An 18,103-nucleotide genomic window follows, 5' to 3' on the forward strand; every position below is an offset into this window, starting at 1 on the left:
TAATAATACGACTCCTTATTGTAATCCTAAGGGCAATCCCGTAATCTTGTTGTTCTGATTGTGACTAGACGAGGAGAATTAAACAGACAAATATCTCTTGTTGTTGAGACACTTCACTTGGCTGTACAAATAAGATCAAGATTAGTCACGAACGAATGGAGGCATAACTTGTCTCAACCAAGTTTTCACTGTTTCGCACTGGATTGGATTGAAATTGCAAGTGACATCGTCCATTACCAACCAGAGAGACAGAGAGAGGAGAGATTCCATTAAAATAAAATAACCCATTCTCCTCTCACTCTTTCACAACAGCAAGAATTAGATTAGTTGCATAGATAAGGGGATCAGCTCGAGACCAAATCTGGGGAGAAATAAATGTTTGAAATTGTGTTGGCGTTCCAGAGCCTCAATAACTCATGGGGAATAAACATAACTTTGCCCAAATCGTCACGTGAATGTCGGGTACAGCTCCCAGTTAAATATCTCATTTCCTTCTAATAATCAGACAAGGGCATTGACTGGAACATCAGCATTTCAGCATATCAATCAACTACGTATTTATAATTTCCTGTTCCAATTTAAACTCCATCATCAGCCAGAGAGAGAGACGTCCATACAGTTCTAGAGATTGCATGCACGCAGTAAGCCAACATTTTTTGGCAAGTCTTTAATTCAACTTTGTGGAAAACAGGGAAAAGTGGAAAATTTCTCCGCTCCGCAAACACATACGTCCACTGTCCAAAAAACAGGCCATAATAGGAAACGGGGGACAATATAGGGGCAAAGTGGAAGAGAATAGAAAGAGTAATGGGATACATGGAACTGATCCAAAGCAGTTTCAAATGTTACATACTACACACTTAAACCTTGTACTTGAAGCTGTGCTTTGGCCCTCCATTATAAAACATGGTTTTCTTGAATTGAACGAGAAATTGAAGCCAATCGAGCAGTGGAGCCAATCTTATTGAGTAATGCCAATAGTAATTTACGATTAGAAGAGACGACGAGTCAAAGCCTGCTTCCACTGGGAGAGAGAGAATACCAGAGCCAGTGCTACTCAACGTAATGACAGTCCAGTCACCACAACTCTGTGAAAGTCAGAGGAGGAGGAGGAGGGCTTCAGATATATGGAAGACTTTCTCGTTGCGGTTACCAGTTGTGCAGACGAGGAATGTACTCGCATGTATGGACCAGAAGAGGAAGAAGAAAAAAGAATGAAATAAATTATCCTCCTCTCACTTCTAAGAAATAATTCAAACTGAAGGAGGACTTCTCTTTCCTTTGCAGTTCACATCAGTAAACTAAAACTAAAGTCAGAAACCCACTTCTTGTCGACAATCAGGCCAGTCACACTGAAACAAGGCCAAAGTTAGAACAAACTACAACGAAATAGGAAGGAAAAGTAGTAACAATTCTTAAGCCAACAAACCAACCAGAAGTAGCAATATACCTATATCTACATGTACATACTGCATAAGTACGTACGAATACGGTGGTGAGCGGAAGAGAAATTCCTGAATGGCCCATAGGCACACTTGTACTACACTCTGTATTTGCTAGCCACTCACTTGGTGTGGTTCTTCTTCAGTCGGATCTAAACAACACCAACAAGAAGAAGGGAAAGTGAAATGGGCAAGTGATTGCTGTGCCGATTTTGTTCTTACTTCTCTCCGTCCTTCTCCCTTCTCGAGGCTGAGACGAGTCGTGTACAGAGCCCAATCTTCTGGAGAAAGCAGTGCTGCAGACGGCATTGGATGGAATGGAAGGCAGCAGATTAGTGGGCCATGTATGTGTGCGGGGGTGGGCGATAAAGGCACACACGAGCACAAGGAGAGTGCTTAGAAGAGAAAGTATGCAAGTACATATCAAGCATTGAGAGCAACTGGGCTAGAGCAAACTTTGCCTGTCTTCTTGATTTCACTAAAGAGAGGGTAAAGAAGCTAGCACACGAGTTGTTTACGTGTCTCGTCCACTTAGTTTTGCACAAATTCTTGGATAGGCTCTATTCTGCCCATTGACATCAAACATTGTCTAGCGCCACTTTCTGCAAAACTTTAACCATGAGCTAAGCATCTTGTCCAATAAAGGTCTACTTCACAGACAAATTTTCCTCAATTTATTTGCGAGAGTGGCCAAGTCCAAACTCATGATGAAGATGTAACTGATAACCAACTGATGGATGAGGCTAAATCACAGGTTTTACCTCAACAAGGAAGACTTTTGAACCATTTATTATTCACGAGATACAATTTGAACCCATTTCTCCTAGACTAACAATATCATTAAAATTATCGGTGACTGGAACAGTCATGACTCTAAATCAGTGATGTCTCTTCCCAAGCTCCACTTCCTCCGTTTCAACTTCATGGATCAGTTTAGGAATCTGTGCTGGAAGAGCGGAGTAATCAAGCGAGGCCATAAGTTAAACACTCGGGCGGATATTTATAATCCAACCAAAGCCATTTCTCCTTGTGCTTAAATACGCAGAGAGAACATATTTAATGAATGTGATCTGTCCGACCATTGCGTCAGACTCGGATATCAGAATTCTATCTTTATCAAAATACTTTCGACTTGAACTATGTCGACATTCTCGTATCGAGGAGTTGATAAATCGAGAAAATCTCGACCAATCGTCAGCATAAAACATTGGCAGGTAGGCAGTAGGTGTTCTTGGTGGTTGGTTCAAGGAGTGGATGGATGGGGAATTGAACGAGCTGCTTTTGACTGTGACAGATTTTACCACAAAGCCAGATCTTAGATCACATCACTAATCCATTTCAGGAAATTGGACACATCGATTGTTGAGGTTGTGAAGTTCTTATACGCAAAAGTCACCTGTAAAGACTAGGTCACTATGCGCACGTACACATGTAGTCGGGTCATTGACTTCTGGATCTAATCAATTAATTTAACCGATTAATTGCTACAAATATGCACCTAAGTACATAGTCTTATGAGGTATGAGTTGTGCAACATAAGTAACTCACTAAACTAAATATATACTACTTGGGAATTTCTAGCAAGTGAAAATAATATAAAACCACATATAAATCTTGATCTCATTTCAGTTTTCTAAATCTAAAATTAAAAAATAAATGTCACCCGCGGCGTCTGTCTTAAGAGCTCTCTTGCTATACCCAAAATTAACGACGTGGAGCAATACTTGGATTCTTTAAAATTCTCTCAAATCAAGAATTCAATTCCTGCACGATTTATGTTCATATTTTTTTGTTTCGCCATAGCGTGCCGACATGGGGGGATGTGCCGACAGAATGGGGTCTCTTCAAATCCCAGCAGGGTCCTCTTCTTATCCCAACATGGTTAATTTATGAGCTTTCTCATCTTCCTTTCTTGCTTTCGCATTTACTTTACGCCAGCCAAGTAGCTCTCTCTCTCTGCTCAAATCCTTGTTTATCTGGATTGGATCTTTACTTAAACAAAGTTTACCCACACAGCAAGACCATCTCTCTCACTCGCTGCCAACTCGACGACGAGTCTTGTACATACTTTACTCTACATTTACACAGCAAACAAGTCTCCAAGACTGGACAACTTCATATGAACGGAATGGTGGACGAATGACGGTCTGACTGCGGTTGAATGTTTCCTCTCTTGTTACCAACTTTGACGGAGAGGACGAGGACTTGTTAGCACTAAATAAATTGTTTGACTTTCCCTCATTATCGTTTCGCTGCTGGATCTACAAAATTAATGCACTATGGAGTTTCCTGGAATCGAAAAGCATTCTGGGTTATTTTACTTGACTCCACTGACCTATCTCTCTCTCTCCGCGTCTCTCTCATCTATTTAGAAACCCACACAATGACGTCGTGTTCTTCCCCGTTTCAACACCACTTCCCAAGAACTTGTTCCCAGTCAGTCTCGAAAACCGCACCTACATCAAAACCAGCCAACCACCCTCAAGACATCCCAGCCTCAAAGACAACTGACATACATACATGGATGCAGAAGTTGAGCCTGCTTTTGGTATCCCACTGGCAATATGAGAGAAACAAAAGTTTTACTTGGCATGGCATTCGCATAGGCATCACAAGTAAGGCAATCCTGCCTGGAGTAAAATTGTATCTGTCTAATCATCATTTTTGTTAACTTTGGCTGTCCATGTCTTGTTCTCTTTGGAAAACAAGGCATGCAAGATGATGTGAGGTGTAAGAGGCGAGGAAGGCGAACCGACTGGGAGTACAATTGCGGACGGATGAGAGTGAAGTGATAACAACATAGCAAACTCAAGAACAACTAAAATAGTTACATTTTGTTTTTCTGTTGGAATGTTGACCCTTTGTCAGAACATATGTGGTTTCCACTAATGTCGAACAGAACAGCCTTCTCAAACCAAAAGGAAGGCAACCAAGGCAAGGAGCACATATGTATGTTGATCCCTTTTCCTCTCGTCAAACACACACAATGTTCCCGTGTACAAGAGTTTGCTGCAAAAGGTGAAGTCAAAAGTCGAAACTATGCCGCATCTGCCGTCTTTCCTCTCCTGGAATTAAAGGATATTCCATCTCGGAATTTTGAAAGATGAGCCAAACTCAGGAGAGCAACTTTATAATACTGCCTTCTGCACTACTTTATGCAATATGGATGTACATAGGTACGGTGGTATACTGTCAGCTATGGCGTGGTCTCAGGATAGGATATGATAAGGTCCTTAGTTATAAGACATACTTGATAAATTTTGCAGTATGGCAAAACTAACTTCCTGTTCTTGTTCATTTTGCTTGCTTTGCTTTTGTTTAAAAAAATCTTTAAAAATTCTGAGTGAAAGTTGCAGACTTGTTTAATTTTGAACTTTTTCTTTGTAGTTTACTTTGTGGTTTATCTGAAAGTGTAACGGATCAAAGTATAATACTTGTTCAAACCAGTATGAAATTTTTCTTCTGCGAGGAAACATACCTTCCTCGGTTGCTTATTCGAGTCAACTTGGTAAGGAAAAATTAAGAGTGACTAATAGGATTCTAGTGTTACTTGGAATTCTAATTAACTAACATTATTATCTCAAACAACTAATTGCAGAACACTTTTATGCCATATTTTTTGGTTGCGAAAAAATAAATTCACACGAGTAGGCATGTATGTACAAATGTGGAAAACTAGTTGAACAAGGCTGCGAACAAGGGAAAATTATAGGGCAGGTTCTAGTTTATTACTAATTCATTACACCTATTAAATTGTGCATATCGGATCCAGAACGAGTTCGAATGGCAAAAAGTCGTAAAACCAGCCGAGGAATTGTGGTTTAGTTGCATGCACGTATGGAGCAACCCCCAGCGTTGAACATCTCAAAAGTGATGGAAGGTAATGTTGAATGTGTGAAACACTTGAAACGACTGTAATGAGTTTTACAACCACCCAAAAAACTGTTTCTCCAGAAATCTTCATTCCTTCCCCTTCCTTCTTTCCTCTTGTCCATTGTTGGTTTGAGCGACGGGCAATTTGTTCTTTTACGTCCAAGATACTAATTCATAGGCTCCCCAAATTCCACCACAATCTTTATTCGAACTCTCGGCGCATATTTTACGAGTTCAGCTTGGATGAAATTATTACAATTTCCAACTATTTACTGCCGCGATCCTTGTGAAATTATGTACGTACGTATGTACGTACATATATGCGCTCTGTTTCAAACTCAATCTTTATCTGGTCAATGAAAACATAAATCCACTCATTTCGACATTCAGTGTGAGCTTGAAACTTGGAAGGGGTCTAAATGAAGATGTAATGTGTTTCAAGTGATTGAGACTAGAAAATTATTGACCTCATAAAACAAGTCGTGTCTAGAAGTTCATTATTCGTTTCTTCACTTGAAATGTTTTACGGCACAGGTAATCAATGGCATCTAAGTATTTAAGTAGCCTGTATTTTATTACATTCAGCGAAATGGTGAGTTAGTAATCTTGCTTGATGTATGTAAAATATAGTTTCACGGCCGTTTTAATGACTTTGGAAACATTAATTTCCCCATAAACTGTGTAATTCAACATGAAGTTTAATTTTGCAAGCTTTGATGAAACGCGACTCATTATACTTAAATCTCTGGACAAAGTAATACCTTCAAGTATTTGAGAATTTGAGAATGTAATATAATACGATTGGTTACTTACCAATGATCAAGTCACACAACCCAATGAGTGGATTTCTGAAATAGAAAATATAGTCTTTTTAAGTAATGGGTACAATAGTCCTCAGACCATTAAATGTTAATTATCAGTACATCTAGCGGAATTACAAATTCGGCATTTAATCTGTCTCCATCCTCCATGACACACGTTCGCTCGCAATCTTGGAGGAACTGGAAACAGTTGAGATCAGGGAGCGTTTCTCATTTAGCTTTCTTCCACTCCTCGACATAGACAGAGACTGATTCCAAATTAGGAAACTTATGAAACATTCAAGATTCATCTCCTCAACCCAACCAACCACCACTACCAGTCACTGACACTGACACCAAGAGACCAGCAACTGGGACGAAAGTAAAGTGCACTTTCCCCAAGTGGATGACTTTCGACAAAATTTGATGCATAAATTAGACGTTGCTGCTGCTTAAACACTATTCCCAGTTCAGCAGTAGATAACGAGTGAAGAAAGTCGTTTTCTCAGTAACACACTATTTCCTTCCCCGGCTCCAGATTTTAGACGGCCAACTCGGAGCAGCTCATCCATCATAATTTCATAATGTCGTATTTGTATCTCCGCTGTCTCTTTCTCCTTCAAATGTATTTCACTCCAAGACTTTGACTCGAATGGATGAAACAATAATAATGAGCATCACAAAAAGGTCCATCGATAGCACGAGCCTTCCGTGCATCCTTAGTTGGCTCCTCAAACAATAACAATTCCACTGCCCACTTACACGTCTACAACATTTTGCAAACGACGGCTGAACACTGTGGTCTCATAATATTACCATTTTTAAGCGACACACAAATTGTAAAATCGTCGGCGAAAGAACTAAGCTGCTGTAAAACCTGGCAAGTTTGTTATACATGCGTATGTTCCTTATATCTTTTAAATTTTGCAGTAGAAACGTGATCACCCTACAGAACAAGGAGCTTGTAAATTGCAACACTGCTAACACTCTCCAGCTTTCACGTCATACGTAAATGTACATAAGTGTGTCCTTCGTACATGTGCAGCATAACAAAGGCTTCGCACTTTGAGCTAAATGTGGGTATTTACCTTTATTGCAGGTGGATTTAAATGGATGGAATGCTAAAATCTCTGTCTTGTTATAAACATAATATCAATAATCAGGAGAAGAAATGCAAACGACCGTTGCAGAAATATAGCGTCTTGTCAAAATGGTTATTTCAGAGATTGGATAACAACGTTAAGCTGAATCTGCATCCAGGACAAGACTAAAAGGACGTTGTCATTTCCGTTGAAAACCACACGTAAAAGATATTCAGGCAGAACTGAACGAGTGGAATTCATGTACTTAGCTAAAATTAAGGTAGGTGTAATACACGTATAACTCCAAACATTCTCCATCCATCCGATCTGGAATCACAGCAAATAAATCTCAAAATAAAGGGTATCAGTATCACGAAGCAAGTACGTTTACACCATGTAACATCAAAAAGGTTGTGGTTACCGGTTTCCTGCTCCTCTAATTTCAGCCTCGCCGGTGAATAATTGTAGTGAATCTCTTGTCTTACTCAATTCATCATGAGAATCTGCTTCCATTCACACGTCGACCAGGTGTGAGATTGTTCTCCGTTTCTCAACCTTAAGAGTTGACTAGCCTCAAGTATGAACTATTTATGTATTCGTTCAATTAAAGGGGCAATAATACTACTTGTTACCAATTATTGGGAAAAAAGTTGAATGCGCAACGTATATTTGCCTGCCGTAATTCGATTACGCCCAATTATAATGATTGGACACTGCTTAATTTATAATCTCATCTTTAAATTAAGGCTCACTTCCTATACGACCCATTACGACGAATTAAAAGTGAGTTAAAAAGCCTGATTTTTTGGGTAATAATAAGCAACTCAGCCTTTACAACATTTTTACTTGATGGTGAAATGCTGCAAAGAAAACCTCATTTCTGTCCACTTCACGGAAACCAAAATCATGTTCACCCGTAATTAATTGATTCGGCAAATAACGAAACAACTTGCATTCATTCAAATCATTCATTTCCCATCATTTATACCAAGTGACATGAGAACAGCTTGGCTAAGCACGTCCACACCACAACTTGGCTACGACGTACAATTGCGTAATTATTCCTTTTCATTAGCATACCACGTTCCAATGGAACTTTGTGGTTGCAGCGAAAGTATATACGAATACAACTGCGTGCATATTTAAAGAACAAAGCAACCAAGGACTGCGACCATGTTTGTAAAGGTTCCTTCCTGATGCTCGGAATGTATATACGGTGTTGCACCAAAGTAAAAGCAAATGCAAAATACAGATGCTGCCATACGATGCAGTGAACATCATTAATGCTTCTAGACCCATCGTCCTCAGCATGCCATCCTCTCCGTGGAAACTTTCTTTGCCAGTGGTACAACATGTTCACTCTGCTTCTCATAAATATTATCATTGTCCAAAACAACCATCTCAAAACATTCACCAACACTATGTTATAGGTAATCACATGCGGCAGCGAGCGGTGCACGATACCCTTTGTGGGGTGAATGTTCTTGGATGAATGTAATTAAAGTCCTCAGAAAACAGTTAATATAATCATATTGTCCGAATAATTAGACCCACGTAAACTCTGCCTGACTAATTAAAGTGCTGAACTTTAATTATCCGATTAGAACACAGTTATTATTTACAGCGTATTATTGATCGGTTGAAATTCCATGTGTATTAATCAAATTTTCTCTCCATAATTTATGTATAGTTTTGTATACTGTAATAATCCTTAATTACAAACATATTACTATTAGTAAGCATGCATGTATAGCAGCAGTGAAAATGAAAATGGGTAAAATCGAACGAACGAACGAACGAAATAAAATTCGATGTGCGATTCCTGAACGAACATCTCCCTGAAATCAAACGCATCCAATTCCAGTCCACCTGCGGCAGTTTGCAACAAAATTTCTGCTTTCTATGCAAGTCATGGTGGTAAGTAAAGGATTTGCATTTTCATGGTCTGTCATCCCTTTTACTGTGGTCGTTTTTCCAGAGAGTGAGCGCTTTCGCAGTGTGTCATCGAAATTCGACAACAGAAAATTCTATGCAACAGTACGTACATGAAAGTAGTCTACTCTTTTACGGCGAGAGATGTGGGGACAGAAATGGACTCCCTGCCACGATGTAAACGATCCCACTCATCTCTGACCTAGTCAGTCGTCTGACATCTTTTGCAATCAGTTGTCCAGTCCATAAATGTACACAAAGTAATTTACTGCGATGGAATATAAATATCTGAATGAATTTATTTCGAGAGAGAGCGAGAGAGAAAGAGTAAGCAGATTTCAGTGCCTGGAGTGGACACATGATGTAGTGGAGAAAGACCACAGGCAGCACCACAGCCAATTTCAAAGGAAAATTGGATCATGGAATTCGTTTGTAGTGAAGTGAAGTTGTGAAGTGGCAGGGCGCCTATCGAGGAAGATCATCATAGAAATCCTTGTCGTCTGCGGGAGCTGTGTAAACCGTGTCACTAGATCTATTCCCCTATGCGCCCTCTCCTCAACAACCTCCACCATAACATTACAACCGAAATCGGAACTTCATTCAACCGGCCGAGAGAAAGTGAGAGAGAGAGAGAGAGAGTAGGAATAAGGGACGGATAAATACTTGTCGTGTGGGAGAAAGCACACTTTCACTTGGACTCTAAAACTCATTTCTGTATACGCGCTTTCTCCCACCACTTCCATCTCCTCCTTGGCTCGACATACACTCTCAACCACGTGCGGATGGAAAGCAGTTAAAGTTATAATCCACTCTCAAAGTTGTTTATAGCACGAGAAATGGAGACCAAAGTTTGCCGCGTTATATGCACGTTCACATTTTGCACAAAACAACTCGACTCAAGGAATGGGACGAGCTACATTCCGCTACATTCAGTAGACATTCCGAGCCAAGCAATTTTTGTGGATAATGTAAACTATTTTCTAACTCGTATACTTTCACCGGCTTCCTATACATACAATTGATTTTTCATGCTGGAGGCATGAGTATGTATGTGTAAGACTTGAGGTAGAAATTGCAATAATATTTTCCAACATGAAACGAATTTTGGGGTTACAAGTTAAAAATACGTTTATATGCTTCATAAGTATATGTTAGCTTGTACATCCCTTAATACTAGTCAAACTCTGCTGCTTCTTTCCTTGTAGGAAATAAATATAATAATATTCAACGAGAAATTGCAACTTGATCAGTTGAGCGACTGCCCAAACGGCAAAAAGTTAATATCCGCAAAATCAGATTTTGTGAGCAGCCAGCAATGATTGCCATATTAATATGTAAAGCAAGAGCATGCATTTCTCAAGAATATCTCCCAAGTATAAAACTTGTTTATAATTCAGTCGTGCATAAAGTATTGCAAGCTCAGTGGCACATATTTAAGTAGACATGTTAGCTAGCTGGCCTCATTGTTTTTTGGAGCTCAAGAATTCTGCGAGTCATTGCAAAATAAGGTAAGATTCTTGTGATAAGAAAGGTTTCAAAATTCGGATAGGAGAAACTAAAATATTCGCATGTTGAAATCTTCAACCAAGCGAGACCCAAAATCTCTCAAGTCTTGCAGAAAATTTTCCTTTGAATATATTCATAAGAAAGATACTGCTATCTTATTCCCCCGTCATATTTTAATACTGAGCTTGGTATGGAAATCGTGGAATTGAAAATTCAGCTGAGATCAAGACCTCCGTCTTCTCATGTTTGCACTTATTTGATCCCAAGAATAAGAATTCTCAATTTGCACTTTGAAAATGGGGTCTGGTTTTAATCAATATCAAGATCTTTTTTTAATTTTTAAGCAAGTATGTATTTATGAAATAATACCTCTAAAGCGATAAACTTAGGTTTATCGTAACACTTCTATGTTTTGATCTCAATTCGAGCAATATGTTGCCATTCATTTGTCATGGTGCACATGATCCAGAGAAAAGGAGAAAAAAGTATACATGTCGCAAAACTATAATCATCACGTTATGAATCCTACCACTAGATTTTCTTGCTTTATGAATTGTGCATTAGAAAGTACAACTTCCCAATGGCCGACTTTCTCTGGTTCTACCTTCATTCGAAAATTTATGAAATTTTACTTTCAACCTAATACAATGAACAAACTGCTAAAAGAAAGTCTAATACCTACCTACTCACAATCAGACATGTACATAGCTGGCTATACATTGCTGTATTGTTGGCTACCCGCATTGATTATGTGCATGCTTGGAAATATGAGACATATTATGGCGAAAATCTGCTTCTGTTTCTCCATTCTGGAAATGCTTCTAGAAGTGTGAAATTGAGTGCTTAGATGCATATCAGAGAAAACCACGTCCCGGATTCTTTCATCCAGAGAGCTGAGCTTAATTGGTTATTTATTAGTATTAAGCAGTTCATCCTTCCTTGTCCAAACAGATGACCGATTACTTTGTATCTGTCATTCGTTACAATCAAGATTCTGTTTTGTATTCAAGGCACAATTTGTATTGTTTGTGAATGTGTCAATAAAGTTGGAAAATTGTTGTCGTGTATCAAACCTCGTCACTGACACTCACTAAACGTAGGTAAGTATATGTGTAGCTTTTCTAACAGTTTTGGGGTTATCAGTGGACCAGGCCATCCGCCACTTTTGCTTTTTAAACAAAAAACTGATTTATGCTATGTGCATCTTGACTGTTCTTGACAAGACGGTCTGAATGTGGAACAAGACGAAGAAGCTGCTTTCGTTTCGTAGTGGAGAGGTTGAGTTAAATTTGAATACGATACAAAGGACCACTGGACGATACAAGTTGATATGGACAAAGACGAAGAGTTGTTGTTTTGAGATATAAAGATAAAATTTGAGTGTTATTTAGTCACCGATTCTTGCCTGGTGCTACTACATACTACTTGCTTACGTTTGTATTATAGAAACGTATGTAGGTACGCGCATTTTAACCCTCAACTTCCAGATTGTGTAACGTTGAGCAGCTTTTTTAAGAGCGTCAAAACTGGTGTTTTTTTTGCTGAGCATGTGCTTATTATGGACGCAGTGGTTTTGTTTATGTTCTCTTCTCACTAGTCCAGTTCCAGTCATAAATTATGCATTAGAAGAAGAAGAAGAAGCAGCAGCAAACATCAACAAATATTACTACAACACCAGGCTGCCAACTCAAACTACAATGCTAATGTTAGTCAAGTAATTCAAATCCAGCCAGAGAGGAGAGGGAGAGAAGTAGCTATTGTAGAGAAATTTCCGACAGCAGGCTTCTTGTACGTCGTCGTCTCAAAAGTCAAGTCAAACAAGGCTCGCGTTTCTTTCTTGCATACATGTTTGTAGGAAGTAAAAAAAAGCAAGATACGCTCGACACTGTTTTTTAGGAAATCCACTGGAAAAAGACAAGTTTTGAATTTGTAACAATGGTTCCTGCTGTTGCTGAACAAACAGAATTCGTCAGTGTCAAATTTCGAAGTCTTTTCGATTCCTAATTTTAATCTGTAGTCATATCATTACTGGTTCTTAACAATAAACTTAAAGAGCAACCAATCCCATAATCACCAGAAGTGGAGGAAAAATGCAAGCTGATATTTCATCCATTTTTAAACAGTTGGAAAAAGCTTTCAACTTTCACTCCGTGTTACTCTAGACATTCATCACGCACTCCAAATTACACTTGACTTGAGTGTTGCTAAGTCAAGTTAACTTATCCTTGCCAAACTTTTTTTCCAAGCCAAAGGTTCATGTGTTTCGGGTTGCACTGCACGTTGACTAACGTTGCAGTACAATCACAAAGCGTATCCTGATTAAAAGTGACGGATTTACAAATGATCCTGTCTTCTTTGTAGATGACTGCATTCGTTTTCAACGGCAGAGTACAATATTTTATCCAACCCACCAAATTGAAAGCAGGAGATGAATCAATTGTCACTCGCAAAAAAAGGATGAACAAATGAACATATCTGTTGTTATCTTTAATCTAGTGTTATTTTTACTACACGAAGAACATGGTGCTCGTACATATGTAATTCTATACGACTTGCGATTTCCTCTTGACGAGTCTTAGCATATATTTTTGGATACTTATTGATTTAGTCTGACAACAAGTATTATTTTTGAATAATCACTCATTCATGTTTCTCTTCTGTCAAATGCTGTCACTTTTCTGGTTGTCAGACACAATGGTGTATTTCGGTCTATGCACAGTAAAAGCATCCCTGGTACATTTCCTTCCTATGTGCATATCCGAAAAAATCTGAACTTTGAGTCATGATTCTAGCAGTCGAGCCCAGCTCTTTAGTGTCTCATCGCAATCCGTCACTTTCCACATTGTCAACCGTCCATGTCAGTCATCAACGGAGCTTTTACAAGTGACATAGTACGACGACAATTCGTAATGGAACAAGAAAAAGACATGCTTCGTTTAACATGTTGAAAAGTATTCTCAGCAGTAAAATGAGGATCAACTACCATACATTGCTCCCTTATTTGTAAATGCTGCATGACTTAATGTAATTTTTTTATATAGATCGCTTCACTTACGAAACGTACAACTCCCCGGACACATTTTCGCTGTTTTACAAGTTAGTTGTGTTCCTAAATATTTGTCATGCCGCAATTGAAAGTAGCGGACCAAAGAGGATCGCTCCATTGCATACTAGCTGCTCTGTGATGATGACTTGTGCCCTAGAATTTCAAAACTCAAACGTTGAATTGATCCACCTTTCTCCTGAGCATAAGTTGAACCCAACTAACCAAATTATTCCTCATCATGTCACTCTGCTCGCCCAAAGCCAAATAATCCAAGCGAAAAGTAAGCGGTTTGGCCTATGTAGCGAGCGAGGGTTGGTCGTGTTTGTTGGTTGGTTAGTGGAGGTTGAGTCTAAGCTTAATGAGGACAAGTTGGAAATTCAGGCATTATGCAATCAGTAAGAATAATGTCTCTCTTGCTCAATGTTCCACTGCAATAGACAAGATATAGAGGATGCAGACTTCAACCAACCAAAAGATTCTTTGGAAGTGAATTATAACGAAAGATGAGAACATGTCATTGAAATGAGGTGGTTGTTAGCTTGTTAGCAGGTTCGTGTACTTGAGAGGGTAAACACGTTTCTCTCCTCCAGCATCCAGTCTCTCAGAACTAAAATAATAATAAAATATAGACACAAGTCGCAAAATCAAAATGGAACCACCACAAACTATACAATGACGAGATGAGATCGTCAGGACTCGTCTATATGTAGTTCGATTCTTATTCCTTTTCCTTTACATGCTCATGAATTTGGATATAATTTCGAGCGGAGAAACCAACAGATCAATGCATGTCAAATGTTATAATCCATTAAATAACGTCAACTCAGCTTTATGAGCATAATACATTTGGTTAGATGATCAGGACTCGCATTCAATTTGAAGTAGAACCTCTCTCACCCTTCCTGCCATCGCTCATTTAAATAATAAGGATGAGTTATTTGGATTGAGATCATGATTCGAGTGGTGTGGTTTGAAAATCGACTAAACTCAATCAAATGTCATAATGAGGTATGTACAAGGCCACGTATGCTGAAGATCAGCTCAAACTGTGGAATTTTGGATTTTCAGCTATTCAAATAATTATTTATTTGCTTATGTTTGGCAAATGACATAAATTTCTAATCTACTGAAGAAATGAATCCTCATAATATAATATTTGCCCTAACCTTCTTCCTTATGTAAAAGGAAAGAGAAGTGATTTTTTGTGTGACTCATGAAGAATCCCACGTTAAAAAATATTGCCCATTGTTTGCACTTGTTACCTAAGAACTGCAGCAGCAAAGAATGGAGGCGTATTACAGGGCTGTTGGAATCTCCCCTCGTCAGTCGCATCCTATCTGTCACTCTTCGTTGCATTCGTCAAGTCAATTTTTAATTTTACGAGACAAATCTGAATAATGTTTCTCCCACTAATAAGCCAAGCAAACAAGGAAGTTGACGAGGACGACGACGATCTGGTCCTCACACTTAATTCCAGTTTCACACAAGCGGGCCAACTCCTGATTCTCTGGACAACTTTACAGAGCAAGAAGAGTTAACATCACTCTGCTGCCAAGTTTACTTATCTTGTTTCCCCAAAGGATTTGAAAATTACGTTGTTTGCTCTTTTTTATGAGACATTTCTTGTCTCCTCTTTACGACTTTTGGATGCATCACACGCATCCTTGCCTTTCACAAATCCATTTTGGTATCTAATCTCCTCCCTCAGATTGAGATGGGATTCAAGGAAAGTGAGCAAAGTGATGGCAGCTCCACAACATTACACTAACACGGTTTCCTTATTATGCGAGATATTCACTCTTTAATATCATCCTGTTATGTCCTTCGCATGGGTCGAAACAAAGTTTACAGTAAAGATGGAACTTTTATGACTTGCTCAATTCCGCCCAGATTACGCATTAATTTTAATAAATAATAAGGGCACCAAAATGAGTCTATAATATTTAAAGTCAATCCATATTTGTCATCCTTACGTGACCCTAGCAAGGTTTTTGAGTTGACTCGAACTTTCAAAACTATTTTGGCTTGGATAAACGTAGTAGTGAATCAGAGGCAGGGTGCGACATCCAAAAGTAGGAATTTAATTAATTTCATGTCAAAATTAAAAGCATGAAAAATACATAAAGTTACCTCTGAAGACTAACAACTTGTAATCATTATTTACCCTGTACTTGTATCCTAGATTGCGCATCCTCGCACATATGCACAGGTAGAAATATTTAGTTAGATCTTATTATAGTAAGAAATTTAAGGTAGTAAGTTCATCTTGCGCGCAACAAAAGGGAATCACTGAGGAATTTTACGCATGTCATTTTCAACAGCCCTCCCGTGTCTCCCTTCAACTTTTTTAAGGTTGTGCAGTGCTCTTGAGACATGAACTTCAAGAGCTGAATTCAAATGCATGTCCTCATCAATGCCTATAAATTTAATTCAGCCCACGTATAAAAGAAGAAGTGATACTTGAGGATTTTTGTTTGCCCACAAAACCCAGAGCCTACCTTAATACATACGAACTTGAAGGCACCTCTCTTTGTCAATGTCCATTTGAGGCAGAGGGGGGAGACCCGTCCAAGGAGGCACAGCAAAGAAGAAGCAAACGAAAACCCTAGATAATCATCAGACTCTGATCAAACCATCCGCCTTCTGTAAATGTGGGACTCCTAGGTTTACAAAAGATTGTGTCTGATGTTGGATGGTAGCATCAAATTATTCTTGGAATGATAAATTCGTGATGTTTGATGGCATCGAAAGAATTTCTGGTTAGTTGAAAACATCCTGATGCGTATTTTCTGAAAGTGTGTTGCACACGTTTGTTGTACATATTATTTGTACATCAGTATATATTTATACACACATTTAGGATTAGTATTCACATAGAACTATTTCATATTCAATTTGGATCATATTTAATTTTAATCAATGTTCATCAGACAAGCAGAAAACATGCTTTGGTTTGGTTACATCTGTTCCAGTTTTGCGTATGGACATATAAAGTACATTTCTCGTAATAAATGTCTCCCAAAAATTCGTAATTGCTGACTCATTTCCACCGAAAACACTCATTAGCCTCGGTTTTGTGTAGATTTGTTGGAAGCTGAATACTGGAATTGGATACAGTATTGCAGCAGTGTGGAAAGCTTTACTTTGTGAGAATTTAGCTGAGGTGTGAAAACCATCCAGTTTGGGGTAGTCGTCGGATAAATTCAATTTATTGTTGAGCTTAGCACAAATGATGCTTATTACTCAGCAAAACGTCACAAGTTTACAAGTGGGTAAGGCCCAACGGAAATCTTATTAAAGACGTATTATATACGGTCACCCAATACTGCGAGTAGCGTCTCCGCTCCAACATATATTCTACACTGGATTCAAATAAACAATGATGCTTCTTCCGTTTGATTTAAACCATAATTGGGATGGAAGAATTAATCATACTGCTGTAAAATGGAAAGGCAGACGTGCAACCCCCTTTCTCAATCCAATAACCTGGACAGCATTTCTAAAGTGAAAAGTTGAAGAAGGAAAAACTCATTACTATTGGGATTGGGATGGATCGTGTCTTAATTTTCAATATTTATTCCACTAAACTATGAAAAAATATATGAAACCACTACCGACACCGGCAGCAACTCATATAGTGCACTTGAAAAGTATATTTTCCTGAAAAGAAATGAAAACTGATAATTAGGAGGTTTGAAACTAACTATACAAGTCCCTGTCTCACCCGAATAGATTGGTATTGTCGGCGAGACGAGACGAGACGAAATAAGGTCGTGAATAGACTACATAGATTTAAGGGCCTCTTAAAAACTGTTATAATCTCTCAAATGATTCAACAAATGTACCAGAATCTAAGAATCTAGATCAGAACAAAAGAAGTTGGCAGAGGAGGATGGATGATGGTAGGCATTCACATCCGAGATTGGACAGTTTTCGTTATGCCAAGCGTGATTATTTGACGTTCCATTTGTGAACAAGTAAACACAGTGGGGGTGAAGAGTCCCCTTTTGTTTTGCCCTCTTAGTTCTTGGTAATCTAGCTGCAGGAGAAAAGAGAGCCCGTTGTTGTTGTGCATTATATCGCTAGTTCCAATGAGCCCTCAAGTTTCTTGGTAAAGACAACAAAGGTTTGTGGTTGTGGTGCTTTACTTCTTCACTCCTGCATGCGGGCACACACTCGAAATGATCTAAAGCCGGTTGCCGTCTTTAAAAATGAGGAAAACCAAAGCCTCATTACTGCACATCATTCATCTCCCTACGTTTCACACATTTCCGACATTTTCCACTTTCATCTCGACAGTTTTCCCCAAAAATACTCCTTGCTGCGAGCTCCCTAAGGTGCTTGTTTGATGCTCACATGAGTTATGTTTGGTTTTACAAATATCTATGTACCCACCAAGACAAGTTCCACTTACTAAATTTA

The 18,103-nt window shown here is 38.8% G+C and overlaps 1 protein-coding gene across 2 annotated transcripts in view; it reads right to left on the reverse strand.

The window, feature by feature from the left end:
* Positions 1-18,103, reverse strand: part of LOC110847005 (slit homolog 3 protein) — an 83,060-nt gene that overhangs the window by 51,207 nt on the left and 13,750 nt on the right. For both annotated transcript variants that reach the window (XM_035850182.1, XM_022093848.2), the window contains exon 3: positions 6,129-6,163. The gene's annotated coding sequence lies outside the window, so the exon portion shown is untranslated. The remainder of the gene's footprint in view (positions 1-6,128; positions 6,164-18,103) is intronic.

Source organism: Folsomia candida, unplaced genomic scaffold (genome assembly GCF_002217175.1).
Source record: "Folsomia candida strain VU population unplaced genomic scaffold, ASM221717v1 Fcan01_Sc003, whole genome shotgun sequence".
Classification (NCBI taxonomy): domain Eukaryota; kingdom Metazoa; phylum Arthropoda; class Collembola; order Entomobryomorpha; family Isotomidae; genus Folsomia; species Folsomia candida.